General features: G+C 36.7%; 1 protein-coding gene across 6 annotated transcripts in view; it reads left to right on the forward strand.

Annotated features, from left to right (window-relative positions):
* FOXP1 (forkhead box P1) overlaps positions 1-19,478 on the forward strand; it is a 691,415-nt gene that overhangs the window by 33,970 nt on the left and 637,967 nt on the right. The window lies entirely within an intron of this gene.

Raw genomic sequence — 19,478 nt, forward strand, 5'->3', positions numbered from 1 at the left:
TGACAAAATTCCACACAGCTTATAGACTTATAACATACAATAATAACTCTCATAATATTAATGGACTTAGGTTTAAGCAGAAAAGTTGCTCAAAGTGCTGTCATCAATAATGATGACTAGAATTCTTTTTTAGATTACTCCCTGACAGATAGTTGTCTTTATAAAAGCAACAGCAGAAAACCTTATTTCCTTCAAATATGATGGTACAAGTGGTAATAATATTTGTATCCATTTATTTGCTAAACAAAATACCTCATAATTCACCCAAAACAAAATCTTAATAAAATTTTCAAGTTCAAACTTATGTTTCACCTTACCATCACAAAACAAATATCTTTTCATTCCTGTTCAGATGGAATGAGACTAAATGAATCCTTGTTGTCTTTGGAAGATGGGTTCCTTATTCACTTATATTTGGAAATATCAGTGTCATTAAAATAAAATGAAGATTACTGCTGCTGACTGGTCATGTTACTATTAGTAAGTGGGAATTCTTTTTTTTTTTTTTTTTGGTGAGGCAATTGGGATTAAGTGACTTGCCCAGGGTCACACAGCTAGTAAGTATTAAGTGTCTGAGGTCGGATTTGAACTCAGGTCCTCCTGACTCCAGGGCCGGTGCTCTATCCACTGCGCCACCTAGCTGCCCAGGAATTCTTTTTTTTAAATAGGGTTGATGTTTTTAAAATATTGATGATAATAATAATATTTCTATAGCTTTTTGAGATTTGCAAAGCAATTTACAACTATTATTTCATTTGATCTTCACAACAACCCCGGGAAGTAAGTGCTATTATCATCCCCATCTTACAGAAGAGGAAACTTAATCTGAGAGAAGTGAAGTTTCTTGCTTACAATTCACATAGTCAGATAGCATTTATCAGGTGCCTACTATGTGCCAGGCACACTAAGCTTTGGTTATACCAAGAGTTACAGAATGTCTGGGAATAGATTTGAACTTAGGTCTAATTACTTCCAGGTCTAACCACTGTACTACCTAGCTAGCTGCCTCTGAAAACATTAACATTTATTTTGTGAATTTATTATTCATATTCTTAAATTTTTTATAAATGAAAAATTGACCTTTATAGATCAGAGGATGGATTTGAAATCCTTGTACTGATTTATTTAGAGTACTAAATATTTCCTGAAGCGTCACTGTAACCATCTCAGTAGCTGTGGGTAGTACCAACATCTCTTCCATGGAATGAGGCTTTTTATGCTTAATGATTCTATAAGCAACCTTTCGTGATAGGTGATCCTTTTAATATTACAGGCACAGTTTTTAAAATTATTTTTCATAGATGATAAGTTCATTGATTTAGCACTAGAAGGGATTTTGGAGGCCATGTGATCTAACACCTTCATTTTACAGATAAGGAAAGCAGGGTCCAAAGTGGGTAAGTTATTTGCCCATGGTCTGCAGAGAGAGTAAGTGGGGGTAATGAGATTTGAACTCAAGTGCTTTGACAAAATATATCATTGTTCCCATTGTACCCCACTAGCTGTTTATTAGAAACATCTTGTTTTCTTCAGAAAGTTTCTCGTCTTGCCAATATATTGGCCATGCTCATCTCAATTTATTTGATTTTGCCTACCTGCAAATAACACAATGTACCTTCCATTGTCAAAAGCAATACTTAAGATTCAATGCAAAATGCGGTTCCAATCCAGAATGTGTTGGTGAGCACGTGACAATGAAATGGAAGAATTTACAGTTGATACCAAAGACAACCTTACTTTAGCAAGTTTTTGTGGTTGTAGCGGTTGTAGCAATGATGCTTCCTTGATTTCAGGTTTTCAAAAAAGCATTTTCTCCACAACAACGCTTTATTGGTAGTAAAACTCCATTAGAATACCTAAGTAAAATTTTTGAATAAATTTCATAACTGTATTATTTTGAGCAGAAAATACTTTTGTGAATTTCTTTATATTGACTACCTGTGTGCCTCTTTTATCTCCCAGTAGAACATAATCTCCTTGAGTACCAGGCTACATGTGTTCTTTCTTTTCTTTTTTCCTTTTTTTCAAAATATTTGTGGCCTCAACATCTAGCATGGTGACTTGCTGCTTAGTGGGTACTTCACAAATGCCTTTGGATTGAATCAAGATCTGGAAACATTATAAGAGAAATGTGAAGGCCATGCTCTTACCCACTGTGGCCTCTTACCTTAGGTGTACCCAAGTCACTGCCACATCGTCTCCTCTGGTTTTGGCAAATGTCCAACGATTTTCATTTGAATAGACCAATGGCACTTAGTGTAGAGGAAAAACCCCTTTGACTCTTCTCCTCTCCTTTAGCCTTGCATTTTAGTAACCCCACGAGGATTATTGAAGCTTGCTGGTTACATAGAGTTCTACTTGCAATCTGTGAAGAGGAATATCATATAATTTGCATCATTTTGTTTTATAGCACACTTTTCTCTTGTAAATGTCTTGAAATTTTATAGAATGTTTTTGTGGATGGTGCCTTGATGGTTACAGTTCTATAGACATTGCTTCCTTTTGAAAAATAATTGTATTTACTCCTTTTAGAGATAATGCAAGAGCTTAAAAGCCAAGTGTTTCAAAAACAAAACTACCAGCCTAGTTCTTTCAGATATACTGACCACAATCTGAATTGAAGGAGAACTGACATGAGAAAATAAGATTTTATAATATTTGGGAATTTGTAATTTTTATAATATTAGATTTTTATTAATTTGTTCATTAAAAATAAACCACTGAAAGGCCTGGTATAGACTATGAAAAGTTTTATTTTAAATCAGAAGACGTACAGAGACATTAGCAAAGATAGGTGGAACTCAGAGTGGTCTCTATTCATTAAACTCTAATCCCTCTCTGTTATTTGTAGAATAAAAAATAAAATTCTCTTTTGGACATTTAAAGCCCTTTTGTAACCTATCCCTTCACACTCTACAATCCAGGGACACTAGCCACTTAACTTCCCTATGTTGAGCTCTTCTGCATTCTTTAGAGGCCAGCTTGGGGACTATCTCCTCCATAAACCCTTCTCCAACTACTTTCTCTAGGCTCTTCTTTTACTTCCCTCCACCCCACATGAAAGTGATCTCCATTGAAATTTCTCCTAACATTTGCTAGGACTTCTCCCTTGTATCCGACTTCCTTATATAGGTGCCTTCCTCATCTCTCCCTCTGCTCTCCTTTTGATTCTAAGCTTCTTGACAACAAGACCTAGGCCATAACTATCTTTATATTTTCAGCACCTAGACAATACTTTGCATGTAATTGTAACCATAAGAGGTTTGCTGAACTTATTTTTTTTAAATAAAGAAAACACAACTTCCCTTGTAACTAAGGCTAAAAAAAAATTAGACAATGTGATTTTGGCTAATTTCTGGACATTCTTGTTGTCAAAGAGAAATGGATTTACTACCTGTGTGACTTTGGACAAATCAGCCTATTAGCCTCAGTTTCCTTTTCTGTAAAATGAGGGAGCTGGAGTTTAAAAGGTCCTTCCTGGCTCTAAGCCTTCTAAGACATAATGTGGAAAGAATACCTGGGTTGAAGTGTCCAAGTCCTGGCTGGATTCCCAGCCTTCCTAAAGAAAGCCTTTATTTTATTTATTTATTATTTTTTGGGGGGGGGGGGCAATGAGGGTTAAGTGACTTGCCCAGGATCACACAGCTAGTAAGTATCAAGTGTCTGGGGCCAAATTTGAACTCAGGTCCTCTTGAATCCAGGGCCGATGCTTTATCCACTGTGCCACCTAGATGCCCCATGAAGGCCTTTATTAATATAAAAATGAAAGGATAACCATTGGTAGGACCCATGATCATTATCTTTGAAATAGGTTTTGTGGAAGGCAGAAAGGAAGGAAAACAAAATTTACTAATTTTTCTTGGATATTTGCTTTTGTTTTCTATAAATGTTTTATTAATGTATTTTGATTTTTTTATATTGCCTTTGCTACCTCATATTACCACTCCCCTCTCTCATACGAGTGCCCTCTCTTACAGCAGAACAAAAAGCTAAGTGAAAAGCAATTTCAGCTGACAGAATGTTTCAACTATGAGCTCCCTGAGAGCAGAGATTGGCTTTTGCATTTCTTTGTATCCCTAGTGTTTAGCATAGTCCCTGGCACATAAGGAGAGCTTAACAACATTGATTGGCTTTCCATGACCATGGTCATTGACCTACCAAGAAGGAAGTGTCATCTTCCAACAGTATTATCACTGCATTTGATTTAAAGTCTATTGCCTTCATTTGCATCATTATAGCCACTGCCTATATTTTTCTCCTGGATCTTTCTTTACATCAGTTCATACAAGTCTTTCCATGCTTTTCTCAAGTCCTATATTGTACATTACAATGTAATGATATTTCCCATTACATTCATATAGAACTCAAAATTTTTCAGCCATTGCCCAAATGAAAACAACCTCCTTTAAAACATCTAGGTTTTTACTTCAACCAAGAGAGTATCTGTGAATGTTTTGATCTTTATGGGACCTCTCTTTTCTATCATCAACCTTTTTGGAATTTCCATCCATTAGTAGGATTGCTGAGTCAATAGTTGACTAGTTTTGTAAGGCAATAGTTAAATAATTTTATAATTTCCTCATATAACTCCAAATTGATTTCCAGAGCAGTTTGAACAGTTTACAACCCCACTAACATTAAATCAATGTGCCTGTCATCCCACAGTTCCTCCATTTGTTTTGTTTTTTTTTTTTTAAATTGCCTTCGCTAATTCTATGAGCAGTAAATGTTACCTCAGAGTTGTTTTCTTCCATATGATTCCTTTTTTTGGAGGGGGGTAATGATGCTCTGAGATATAGTGAGGCCTCTGAGATATAGTGGCAGAAGCAAAATAATCTTTGCTCCATAGAAATACAGTTTGTACACAATAGGAAGATATCAGGAAAACCTAGGAAAAAGGAGTTAAGAAGAGTCCATTCCCCATGTGTGTGATGGTCTATATGGATGTATTAATACCTGAGATATAATATCTTTATCCCATCCTATGATCTTTCTCTAGTCCAGTCATTTTCTGCTTTGTGAATTGGGTAAATTACTTCCCATTTTCACTTACTCTTTCAGCTTTGGTTTCTCATCTGTAAAATGGGTAATGATAAGATCTTCAGGTTTTTGAAACTGGGATAACATAATAGTACTAGCTAGGATTCAAATAGCACCTTAAAGTTTACAGAGCACCTTACAAATGTTAACTCCCTCTATCCTGACAACCTTGGTGGGGTAGATGCTATAATTATCTCCGGTTTAGAAATGAGTGAATTGAGGCAGAAAGGTTAACTTGCCCAATGTCACATAGTAGCAGAGTAGAGCCAGAATCTGAATTCAGTTTTTTCCAACTCCAGGTCCAGTGCTCCAATACATCGTGCTACCCAGATGCCATAGACCTCCCACGTGCCACAGCCAAACCTCATATTTAAAGGGCTTTGCAAAGTTTAAGTTCTATAGAAAGGCATGCTATTATTGCACCATTAATATGTGAGTTTCTTGAAGGCTAAGACCCTATTTTTGGCTTTCTTTGTGTCCTTAAAGCTTAGAGCAATGTTTAGCTGACTGTTTAGTGGAGGCTTGTTGACTGACCAGTGTCAGTGGGAAATGCGGTTGAAGGATGATGAAAAGAGCTCCTAGAAGTGACAGGAAAGGATTAATCAATCAGTAAGCATCCCATTTATTCATTCATCCATTTATTTATTTATTTATCTATTTATCTATCTATTCATTCATTCATTCAATTTGTTTATTCGTTCATTTATTTTTTTTTTTATTTACCAGTAAGCATTTATCAGTCACCTATTATATGACAGGCTGTGTTAGGAGCTGGAGATACAAACTCAAAGGGACCCCATCTCTGTCCTCAAGGGGCAAACATCTTGGTAAACATCAGCTACATAGAGTTATATACAAGGGACTGGTTTTATGGGTTTAGGAAATTCCCAAGTAAAATCCTTGTACCAAATGCAGTCAGCAACTTCTCTGTAAATTACTAGTCTTACAGCACTGAGGAGTTAGTCAATTTCCCCAGAGTCATAGTGAGTATGTAGTAATAACATAATAATACTAGCATTTATATATCACTTTAATGTAACAATAATAATAATAATGCTAGCTTTATATATTACTTTAATGTTTGTGAAACAATTTATATCTCATTTAGTCCTTATAATAAGCTTTGGAGTTAGGTGATGTTTTTGTCCTCACCATACATATGGGAACTGAGACTGAAGATAAGTGACTTGCCCAGGGTCACGTGAATAAATGTCTGAGGCTAAATTGGAACCAACACTTCCTGATTCTATCTTCCTGGTAGAGTCCAGCACTCTATCCACTGCACTACCAACCTTCTTGTTGTTTGGTTTTTAAAGTTTTTTATTGTTTTCTTCCTTTGCCATAGTATCCCATGTATTTCTTCCTTCTCCCACCCTGAGAACTATCCTATATGACAAATAGTATTTTTTTAGAGAGGGGAAAAAACCAACAGAACTTAAAAACACATCTTTTTTTTACATTCTTAAAATTTTTTGAGTTCTAAATTCTCATCCTTCCTTCAGCCCCTCCCCAACTCATTGAGAAGGCAAGCAATATAATATCAATTACACATGTGAAATCATGCAAAACATTCCATATCATCCATGTTGCCAAAAAAAATAACCAAGAAAAATAAAGAAAGTGAAGAAAGTATCCTTTAATCTGTATTCCAGTTCATCCATTCTCTTTCTGGAGGTAGATAGTATTTTTCATCATGTATCTTCTGGAATTGTCTTGAATCGTTGTCTTAATCAGGGCAGCTGATTCCTTCACAGTTGATCATCCTTACAATATTGCTGTTACTGTATATTGGTTTCCTGGTTCTGTTCATGTCACTTTGCATTAGTTTATAAAGATCTTCCCAGGTTTTTCTGAAACGATCCTGCTCATCATTTGTTATAGCACAATAGTTTTCTACCACAATCACATACCACAGCTTGTTTAGTCATTTCTCAATTGATGGACAACTCCTCAATTCTTTGCTACTACAAAAAGAACTGCTTTAAATATTTGCACACATATAGTTCCTTTTCCCTTTTCTTTGATCACTTTGGGATATTGATCTAGGTAGTAGTGGGTTTTCTGGGTCAAAGAGTATGCATAGCTTTAGAATACTTTGGGCATAGTTCCAAATTGTTCTCCCAAATGTTTGGACCAGTTCACAACATTACCAACAGTGCATTAGTGTTCCAATTGTTCCACAACCCCTCTAAGCATTTTTCATTTTCTTTTTCTGTCATGTTAGATAATCTGATAGGTGTGAGGTCATACCTCAGAGTTGATTTAAGCCTGTATTTTGTAGGGTGTGTGTTTGTGTGTGTGTGTGTGTGTGTGTGTGTGTGTGTGTGTGTAGCATAAAATAGTGTTGCATTTTGTCAAAGGTGTTTTCTGCATCTATTGAGATGGGCAATTTAGGATGTTTGGGGTTTTAATATATTAATTATCTTTATTGTTTTCCTAATGGTGAATCATCCTTGCATCCCTGGTTTAAATCCCTTTTGATATAATGAATGATTTCACTGTAATCGGTTTGATAGGATTTTTCTTTATTTTTTGAGTCGATATTCATGAATGATATTGGCATAGAATTTTCTTTCCATATTTTATATCTTTTCCTTGTCTATGGACTATTTTGTCTCATAAAAGGATTGTGTTAGGGTTCTTTCTCTGTTTTTGAGAATAATTTTTGAAATATGAGTACTAACTCTTTTTATAATAGTTTGATAGAATTCTCCTGTGAACTCATTGGGTCCAGAGTTCCTCACCCCCACACACTCTCTTTGGTAGTTCCTTTACAAGTAGGACTATTTCTTTTTCTTTTATTGGGTTAAGATCTCTATTTGTCCTTCTGATAATTTGGGTATTTTATGTTTTGAAACATATTTTTTATTTCTTTCATATTCTCAGTTTTGTTAACATATAACTGTGTTTTGATTGTTCTTTTGATATCTTCTAGTTTTACTATGATTTTACCTTACTCTTTTGTGTGATTTGATTTAATTTTTTCTGATCTTTTTTTTATATTTTTTTAATTAATAAAGTATTTTTTTTTCCGTTACATGTAAAGATAGTTCTCAACTTTTGTTTATACAAGCTTTCCAATTTCAGATTTTTCTCCCCCCCCTCCCCTAGACAGCAGGTAATCTGATATAGGTTATATATACATATATATATATATATATATACACACACACACACACACACACATAATAACATTAAACATATTTCTGTATTAGTCATGTTATAAGAGAAAAATCAGAGCAATGACGAAAAACCTCAAAATAGAAAAACATCAGCACCAAAACCAAAAGAAATAGTATGCTTCATTCAGCATCTACTCCACAGTTCTTTATTTTTTTTTTTTCCTGGATTTGGAGATCCTCTTCTATCATGAGTTCCCTGGAACTCTCCTGTACCATTGTATTGGTGAGAAGAATATAGTCCATCACAGTAGATCAACACTCAATGTTGATGATACTGTGTACAGTGTTCTGCTTCTGCTCATCTCACTCATCATCAGCCCACGCAAGACCCTCCCGGTTTCTCTGAACTCCTCCTGCTCATCGTTTCTTACAGCACAATAGTATTCCCTGTGTCTTTTTAACCAGATTAGCTAAGGATTTATAAATTTTATTAGTGTTTTTAAAAAGCTAACTTTTAACTTTATAATTTCTATTATTTTCTGTTTATGTATTTCTCCCCCAATGTTTAATATCTCCTCTTTTGTGCTTTTTTAGTTTTTTTATTTTCTAATTTTTAAAATGCAATTTCAATTCATTAATCTTTTCTTTTTTCTATTTTGTTAATATATGATTATAAGTATATAATTTCCCCCCTGAAGATTTCTTTAGCTTTATTTCAGAAATTTTGGTATGTTGTTTCATTGTTATCATGTTCTGTTACCTAGTTATTAATTATTTCTATAATTTGTTCTTTAGCCCACTTAATATTTAGGATTTTGATGTTGTCTCCATTTAGTTCAGTATTTTTGTTTGGGGCCTCTGAACCAATATCTATTCATACTGCATTATAATATGTAAAGAATATGTAAATTATTTCTGCCTTTTTGCATTTGTTTGAAATATTCCTGTGCCCTAGTACATGGTCAATTTTAATTAAAGTTCCATGAGGTACCACTAAATTTGTATTTCCTTTTACTGTCACATTTATTTTTTTAAGTAATAAACATTGTTATTTATAGTTTTGAGTTCCAATTTTTATCCCTTCTTCCGTCCCTCCTCTCTCCCTTCCTTGAGGAAGTAAGCAATCATATATAGGTTATACATGCATGGTTATGTAAAACATTACCATATAAGTTATTTTGTATAGGAAAACTTGGATAAAAGAAAAAAAATGAAAGAAAGTAGAAAATAGCATGCTTCAGTCTGTGTTCCATCAATATCAGTATGGGTTTTTTTTCCCTTTGGAGGTGAATAGTATGTTTCATCAATAGTCCTTTGGGATTGTCTTGGACCATTGTATTGTTGAGAATAGTCAAGTCATTCACAGTTCTTCATCAAAAAATATGGCTGTCTCTATGCACAAGGTTCTCCTGGTTCTACTTCACTTCACATCAGTTCATACAAGTCTTTCCACGCCTTTCTGAGATCATCCTGCTTGTCATTTCTTATAGCACAATAGTATTCCATCACCATCATACATCACAGCTTGTTTAGCCATTCCCCAATTGATGGGCATCCCTTTGACTTCCAGTTCTTTTGTTGTCCCATTTAGAGGATAACACAGGTCTATTTATTAAATCTAGGTTCTCCAGCAATTTGTTCAGTTCCTTATTTTATCTTTTTGTTTACCTTTCTGTAAGACGTCTCCAAAACAGAGGGATATTGAAGTCTCCTCTCAGTGTTCTTTTACTTTCTCTGTCTTCTTGAATATCAAATAATGTTTCCTTAATTTGGAATGTATTAGTTTATAACCTATACTGGTTTATTGTCTATTGTTCCTTTCAGTATAACATGGTTTCTTCATTTATTCTCCACCCCCTTCCCTTTTCTTTTGAATGTTTTTGTTTTGATAGCATAATGGCAAATTTTGTATTTTGGGGTTCACTGGATTCAGAGTAAAAAAAAAAAATTCCCCATCTCATCAGTTGTGTTTTTTGCATGCCTTTGTTTTTTGTGTGTTTCTCGTAAGCATGGATTGTAGGATTTTGTTTTCTTATACAATTTGTCACTCCCCCCCCCATTTTATTGGATTATTGAATCCATAAACATTTAAAGTTGTGAGTTAGGCTTATATTTTTCTCCATCTATCTCTAAAATTTTATTTTTTTCCAAGTTATGATCCCCCCCAACCTTCTCCTGTAAACACAGTATTATGTTTTTCATTTACTTTTTTTTTTTTTTTTGGTGAGGTAACTGGGGTCAAGTGACTTGCCCAGGGTCACACAGCTAGTAAGTGTTGTTTTTTTTTTTGGTGAGGTAACTGGGGTCAAGTGACTTGCCCAGGGTCACACAGCTAGTTAGTGTCAAGTGTCTGAGGCTGGATTTGACCGCAGGTCCTCCTGAATCCAAGGGCTGGTGCTCTATCCACTGTGCCACCTAGCTGCCCCCATTTACTTTATTTTTAATCTTATTTTTTAAGGTGGCACTTTTTCTAGTAGCTTCCTTAACCCTCACTCTTGATTACCTCTTTTCATCTGTTAACCTTTGCTCTTTAGGGTTTTGCTTATTATTTCTACTCTCCTGTTTTTATCTGGTTACATATTTCTATCCCCTCTTTTTTCCTTTCAGTTGATCAGCTGGATTCCCCTTTCCTCTCCTCCCCTTCAGCTAATTCTATTAATTTGGTTTTTTTGTTCTTGTTTTTTGTTTTTGTTTTTGTGGGGCAATGGGGGTTAAGTGACTTGCCCAGGGTCACACAGCTAGTAAGTGTCAAGTGTCTGAGGCCGGATTTGAACTCAGGTCCTCCTGAATCCAGAGCTGGTGCTTTATCCACTGCACCACCTGGCTGTCCCCTAATTGGTTTTTTAAATTTCATTTTTGTGTCCTTTTAGCAAAAAAAAATATATAGATAGATAGATAGATAGATAGATAGATAGATAGATAGATAGATAGATAGATAGATTTCTCTCATTCTCTGCTTTATCCATCATCTCTTTCCGTTAACTCTTGAATTTCATTCTGATTCATGGACCCTTTAAGCATTTGGTCTCTCACTTTTCTTCATACAATCAAAGGTTCCAGGTATCCATTCTCAGCTCTACTCTCTAGGTGCTTCCTGCCACTGCCTTGTGCAACACTTACTCCATAGTTTCACCTTTTAATTGTGTTTCACTCTCAGAACAATGCCAGTTATTGCAGGGGTCAGAGAGAACACTACCCCATGATGAGGTACCTTTTGACTGATTTATACCCTATCTTTTTTCTTATTTAAAATTTGCCTGGAAATTTCCCTGGATCTATGCTCTATTCCTCCTCCATATTCCAATTGTTAGAGAAATCATTATTTGGAGGGAAAGGTAACAACATCTATGGGGATCTGGAGAGGCCTCACAGAGGAGATTAGATGAGGGAAACAGGCAGAAGGAATAGTTTTGGCAAAGGATGATGGATACTTCTTCCTTAGTGACCAAGCCCAAGGAGGAGAAGCCAAGTGGAGGTGTATAGAGTAGGAATGACCTTGGTGTCCTTAAGTCATAAAAATCAGCCTGACACTCAGAGTCAGGACACAGAGGTTTTCTGCTTCCAGATTTAATGTTTCTGCCACTAAAGTCATATCCTTAGGTTTGCTTAATAATTTATTTGTAAAATGTAATTCATGTTATGATACAGTGATATTTGGGGGGGGGGACAACCGTGTACAAGTTGAACATGTTACAAAGAAGTTTTTCTGTGAATGATTTTTTTACCTTTTTTTTTTTTAAACCAGACCTGTGATTTCATCAGTATAGGTGAAGAGCCCACTTTACAATTCAGTCCAGCCACTCTTTTGTCACTTCTATGGTCCAAGAGAGATGCCTGGGAGGCCCTGCTAGTATGTGTCAGAAGCCAGACTTTAAATCGGGTCTCCCTGACCCTGAGACCAAATGGAAGCTGTCATACCAGGCTGCCTTTCACTGAGCTTAATTTATTCCAAATACTAATGGTCACCCTCCCTTTTGTTGCTCTCTAGTTACAAAGAACTTTACATCTAGACATGATTTAGCTCATCTGTACCTCCCAACAGCCCCTATGAGGTAAGTACTGGAACAACAACCTTCATTTTGCAGATGAGAAAACTCAGGCCTGAAGAGATTGAAGAGGTTTGTCTAGTGTTGCACAACCAGGAAATAAGTTACACAGTGGATCTCAACCCTAAGTCTTCAGGTCCCATGGAGATGTCTGCTTGATCATGCTGCTGCTTAGTCAAGTCTGCTACAATAGAATCCTTTGTGATTTACAACATTAATGAGAGGGGAGCACTTATGACACACTGGGCTTCTGATTGGTGAGAATTCACCATATCTTTCTTGGACTCAAACCCATGATGCTAATCCTGGGTCATCATTGTTCTTCAAACCAAACTTCAAAAACTTCAAACTGAATGATGAAATTAAATAATGAAGATTACATTTAAGACGAGATAGGTGTTTGTTTTTTAAACAATATTTATCTTGGATAAAAACAAAATGAGATGGGGGGATAGGAAGACACAATTATTAGCTTAAAATATCTGCAGAACTGCCATGTAGAAGGGAGATTTTGGTTGAAGATACAAGGAGATAAATTTCAGTTTTGATAGAAAAAAGAACTTTCTAACAATTCCAGCTGTCCACCAGTGAGATGGGCTTTGGGGGCTATTTGACTTCACTAGAAGTATTCAGGCAGCAGCCAAAGAGAACACCTGTCAGGGATATGGTAGAAGTTAGTCCTGCATTGGATAGGAGTTATACAAGATGACTTTCGAGGTCCTCTTGTGTGTGTGTGTGTGGGGGGGCAATGAAGGTTAAGTGTCTTGCCCAGGGTCACACAGCTAGTAAGTGTCAATTGTCTGAGGTCAGATTTGAACTCAGGTCCTCCTGAATCCAGGGCTGGTACTTTTATCCACTGCGCCACCTAGCTGCCCCCTTGAGGTCCCCTTTTACTCAAAGATTCTCTACCTATGTTGTCTTTCCATTTTCTCACCTCCCTTCCCTCCTCTGCCCCAGTCCAGTCAATGCTTTTCTGATTCATTATTGCCCATGGATAATAAAATAATAAAAAAAAATTTGAGAACTCTCAAATTTTTGAGAAAACCTCCAACTTTCCCTCTTCCTTACTTCATATTGTAGTATACTGCTCTGCATACCGGGAATTTGCTATATATCACTGACTAAAAAATTCATGGGGTAATAAGAATGATATAAAAAGGAATTGAAAATAGAATAGATGTACCATCTCTCCTGACCCCACCAGAGAGAGCTAGAGCTTAAAGATTTCCTACACATAAACCACAAACCATGTATTAAGTAGATTGTTATGTAATTGTGTCAAAAGTAATTTTGCAAGTTACGTTTTTGTGTCATTAGGCAACGTTTACCCTTCCCCTCACTCCAGACTCAAGCGCATCAACATGACCTTTGAATTACATAGGGAAGGAAACACTCCCTTATGCCTTTTCCTTGATTCCCTGGTGTAAATGACCAGGTATATGGTCATAATCACTGGTTAACACAAGTGCCACCTGACAAGATGTTAGACTGGTATTTCTGGGAGAATACTTGAGCATGCACACTGCTTGCCCTTCCCTTGCCCCACCTCCACCTATACCCTACACTAGGGCTTTGTATCTCTATTTGTATTTACTGTTGTCCTTCCTGGACCTGTCTGTTCTCTATATAGAGCCTTTCCTGTTTCCCTCTAGTTGTCCCTGTCTCTTCTTTGTATTTATATTTATTCATATACATTTTGTCTATTGTGATATAATATAAGCTCATTTCCCTTCCTTTTCCTTGCCTTCTTGTTTCCCTCCCCTTCTCTATGTTCCCCTCCCCCTTCTTTTTCTCCCTCCTATTTCTCCTTTCTCTCCTTTCTTTTCCCTTCCCTCCCCTTTCTTTGCCTTTACCTCTGTATTTCTATTACCAAGAAGAGTGTCTGGCACAGAGTAGGTGTTTAGTAAATGCTTTTTAATTGGTTTAACAGCAAACCTATCTTTGCCTTTCTGCAACTTTCACCCGCTGGTTCCAGTTCTGCCCTCTGAGGTCAAGCAGGAGAAGTCTAATGCCCTCTTTCCCATGAATACACTTCAGGTATCTGAAGCAGCTCTTGTGTCCTCTAGTTTTCTTCAGGATAAGTATTCCCACTTCTCAACAGTGTGGGTGCTTCTTCCCCACATTGCAACCCATGGTCAAATATTCATATATGGGGAATATCTGTGGTTTGATCAATGTAGGGAACTCTTGATGTGGGAACTTGCCCTACCTATGCAGAGCCAACCTATCTATGACTTAGTAGATAAGGCCCTGGCAATTAGTTGCCTCAGGCACAAAGTCATAGATAATTAATCATTAGAAGTAGGATTTGAACACTGGTCTTCTTGTCTCCAAGCCTAGTGTGCTCTCTGCTACATTATGCTGGGACTAAATTGCAAAGCATACCCTCCATGCTACATTTTAAAGAGCATACGTTGAAAGTATCTTTTGGTACTTTTCAACTGAATTAAAATCAACAATCATTTATTAAACCCCTATTATATACAAGGCACTATACTAGGTGTGGGGAACCTTGTGATCATAGTATTATAAATCAAAAATTTTGAACTAGAAGGGACCTTAGATATTAGCTAGTTTAACCCTCTCATTTCAATGATGAAGTTAAATGACTTGGCCAAGGTCACAAAGTTGTCAGAAGGAGGGTTTGAACCCAGGTCCTTTGAATCCAAATCCATAGCTCTTTAGAGTGCCTAAGTGCTTGACATTTCCAATAATTTTGATGTTTCTAGTTTCAGGATTGATGGAAGGGGTCAGGATCTTCTGTAGTGCCAGACTGAAAATAATGGGTACAGCCTAACAGCCTGAGAGAATAGTCTTGCCTAATTGTCCTGCAAACCTATAATTTTTACTCTATGTAAAGTCCAGATGTCTTAGTTTCCACACAGACCTTTTTTCCTTTGATAGGAGATATGTTCCTGAAAACTGACAGCAAAGACAGTTGTGTTAGAATTTAACTGCAAGTGTTCTATCGAGGTTTTGTAATTATCTTTGTCTTTAGACCAAGAAATTATTTATTTTTTTCCCTTTATTCTGGAGTTAATGCTGAAAATGGATCTTTTAATTTTTTTTTTCAGATAAAAGCTAAAGGAACAAGCCAGTGCTTGGAACCATTAGTGACTCTGTGTAGCTCCTTGTAGTATAAATTACCATCATTAAACATTACCCATATAGTGAGTAGGCGGCAATGACTTGGCAGGCAGCAGAGAATATTGCTATCCAGGAAGCCTATTAAAGATGGGCCTTGGGACTTTAGTTCCTTCAGCCCCTGGTGAGTGAGCATGTTTTAAAATGGGAAAGTAAGGTGCCATGATTTACTCGTGGAAAACCTCAAGTTGTTACCTCACCACATCAAGTAGTAGAGGCTCCACTTGTTGACTTGTTTCTTTGCGAAAAGGGTCCTGTGAGTCTCACTTCATCACGTGTCGGTGGCTAGTCATCAGCTTTTCCTGATTGAGTCATTTGCCCTTAATACCAAAAGGTTAGTATCTTCCTGTTGTGCTCCATATATATTTTCTGTCCGTCCATCTTTCAATGTCTCTGTGTCTCTGTCTTCCTGCCTTTCTCCCTTCCCTTTCCAACCTCCTCCCTTTGTTTGTAAACTAAACAAGTTATAGTGGATGATTTGTAGTGTCCCTTCTAGTTCTGAAACTCCTTCATTTTACATTTCATTCTAAATGATATTAGAGAAGAGGAAGGCATTTGAGAAATGCATGAAATTTAAAAACTTGCCTGCCATGATTAAAATGCATATGTGATGGCTAAATGTCAAACTTGGCTTAAGTATGAATATGTTTACCAAGAGCAAACATAAATGTGCAACTTTGTTGTCACTAAGGGCAATTAAGGACCTGAAGTTATTAGTTCTTTCAGTGTGTGAATTTCACTTTGCTAAGGCCAGTTGGTGAGAAAACCATTGATTCTTTCCAAGATTGACCAGATATTGCAGACTAACATTATCATTAGTTTTTGGCTAAGTCACTTGCTTGAGGCCATTGATTATGTGTTAAATGCTTATGTGGACTAGGGATTTCTACTCAGTTTTATAATTATCTTACAATTCTCAATCAGTCAGTTTTACTGTTGGTTACAAAGGCTTCAAGATGAGAAAGTGGGAGTTGATCAACACAAATACATCTCTAATATCGAAAGTAATTTTCTTTTGGTTATAGATAAATGGTGTACTATCCATATGTTTAAAAAATCCCAATTTCAAGATTAACTAATGTATAATAATATTAGACTTGACACCAATAATAACAGATAGTATTTACTAGAATGAGAATGTATACTGTGGCTCACTGGCAGAAAAATTAAAATTATTGACATGTCAAGTAGAATTAATCAGTTGACAAACATTTATAAAATGCTTATTGTATGCCAGACTATGCCAGAAAGACAAAGAAAGTCAGTGCCCTTAGGGAGCTCACATTCTTTTTTTTCTGGGGTGGGGCAATGAAGGTTAAGTGACTTGCTCAGGGTCACACAACTAGTAAGTGTCAAGTATCTGAGGCTGGATTTTGAACTCAGGTCCTCCTGGATTAAGGGCCAGTGCTTTATCCACTGTGCCACCTAGCTGCCCCCAAGGAGCTCACATTCTGATGATGGAAGCAACATGGATTAGAGAATGGATGGAAAGTAGTCTTACAGGGGAAGATGGATCCAGAAAAGCTGCCGCCTGCAAAAGTAGGAATTGAGCTGAATCTTAATCAGAGAAGCCAGGGGAAGCTAGGTGGTGCAGTGGATAAAGCACTGGCCCTGGATTCAGGAGAACCTGAGTTCAAAATCCAGGCTCAGACATTTGACACTTACTAGCTGTGTGACCCTGGGCAAGTCACTTAACCCTCATTGACCCACCCAAAAAACAAAACAAAAAAAAAAAAAAGAAGACTGGAAAGATAGAAAGGGGTGAGAATATAAAGAACCTTAAACAGAGATATTTATATCTGATTCTAAAGGTGAAAGGGAGCTCTTGTAGTTTACTGAGTCAGGGGCTGACGTGATCATACCTGCACAGGGAAAAGGTCTTTGGCAGTTGTGTGGAAGGTGGCTTCCAATGGGGAGTGATCTGCACAGGGAGTCCAATGAGAAGGCTTTTGCATTCGTTCAGGTGAGAGGTGCTGGAGGCTTGGCATAGAGAATGGGCTATACTAGGTGAACTTTGGTCACTTCAAATTCTTAAGATTCTAGGACTGGTTCATTTTTAGGAGCTTTAAGAGGTATATAAAAATGGGGTACTGGTTTCTCCCCAGAAATCAGTAAGAAACTTCACTGAAAGTCTCAGACACCTTCCTCCTTCCAGAGTTCATAGCTTTATTGCTTGTGGCCAAACTGGTAGACCCAGATCAACAGGATGTAAACAAGCCTGAATGGTAAACAATCTTGGGTGTGGCCCATGATGAAAGAAGATAAACAACCACCAAAAGAGCGTGTGTAGTCCTACCCCACCCACTGTAGGGATTTAGGCTAAGAAGCAGAGATAGGATTCCCCTCCCCTGGGATGCAAGGCTATCAACTCGCATGGCAGCGGCCTGTGAGATTTACAAGACAATAGGTAGAGGTACTCAGTAAAGAAACCTCATTAACTTAGTGGCTCCATCAGGTTCTTTCCACATTGTTGGGGAGTCCTTTATAAGGTACATATTCTAGTAATGACATATTGTCTAACTTTTTTTTTTTTGCATAGAATGCTTACCATATTGTGTTGGACTGATTTTTAGTTTCAAGACTGAATTTTTTTGCTTGCAGTTCTACTTTTAAGGGAAATGGCTGTATGAATTATTTGAGTTACTTTTATACTATTAGACTTTAATTAACTTAGCAAATAACTCACAGAAATCAGAAATCTTGAAATAGGTTGGGACCTTTTGGGATTTTAAACAATTTCAAAGTAATATGTAATATCAGGGGAGAGGGATGTTTTCTCAAGACAAATTTAATCTAATTATGCTATTTTTCCTCAAAGAAGTATTGATATTTCACAATAGTTGTAGTGATCAAAATAAATTCAGTCACATTTTCAAATAATTTATATTTTCAGATTTTATGTATATTTCCAAATGATTTGTGAGCTAGATTTATATCTCCAGGAAGGAGTTCAATTTTTATTTAAAGGTTTTTGAGAATTATGTTCTAATGATATATTTTTGGCCTATTTTCACAGATTAATATAATTTTGCTAATTCATTAAGTATTTCTTAAATAAACAAGATTTGAGAGTGATTACAGGGGCTATCAAATTGAATTCACTTATTTCACACTTAAGGAAACTAAGGCTCACAGAGGTTAAATGACTTTTCCAGGGTTAATTAGATAAAGTGACAGACCTGGGATATAACCTTCCTGAATCTTGCTTCTGGTTCTTTCTGCTGTAGCATGTGGGATTAATTATAAATTGTGTATATAAATTAATAAAAAAGGATGAGTATTCTTGTTTTTCCTCATTCAGCTATATGTAAGTGGTGATTTGGGGGGGGGGCGGGCAGTGAGGCAGTTGTGACTAAGTGAGTAAATTGTCTGAGGTTGGATCTGAACTCAAGTCCACCTGACTAGAGGGCCTCTATCGACTATGCCACCTAGCTGCCCCCTAGTGGTGATGAATTTGTAAAATAATGTCTTCATTTATCTTCATTTTCCCCATTCTGTGCCCATTTCCATCTGTAGAGGACACATTGAGTTCCTTCTTTGGCTGACCCTAACAACAAACCAGTTAGTACACTGTAAGAATGCAAATGCTAAGAAATGGAATCTAGAGAAAATTGAATCTCTTTGTCTTTCTTGACCATTGTGCTCCCCTGCAGATGGGTTTTATTACCAGGATTTTACTTAAATAGAATACAGGTGTGCAGATTCTCTGATTCCTAAAGTCCAGGATGATTCCATTACTCCTTTCTGTCCTCCATCTCTAAAGTTAGGAGTAGCAGGGTATGGTAGATCAAGAGCTGCCCTCTAAGTTAGAAAATCTCAAATTCAAGTCAGCTTCTTTCTCTTGCCACTGTCTATGCAATCCTTCCTTATATCCATGAAATCACATGTTCAAAACTTATGTCTACATGCTAAAGTTACATTCTGTCCTATCTTATGATTCTGTCATGTCATGTTAATATGGGGAGCAAGTGACTCACTGCATATGTTCAAGGTTTCAATCAATGCTAATTGTCTGAAATAATGTCTGTACTTTGAAAGACTGCTTTGGAGATCCATTTCGAGCACTGACAGGTAAGGACCAGGCTGAGTCTTGTTCTGCAAACTGTGGTCCTTGATGGTGGACTTT

Source organism: Dromiciops gliroides, chromosome 1 (assembly GCF_019393635.1).
Source record: "Dromiciops gliroides isolate mDroGli1 chromosome 1, mDroGli1.pri, whole genome shotgun sequence".
Classification (NCBI taxonomy): Eukaryota; Metazoa; Chordata; class Mammalia; order Microbiotheria; family Microbiotheriidae; genus Dromiciops; species Dromiciops gliroides.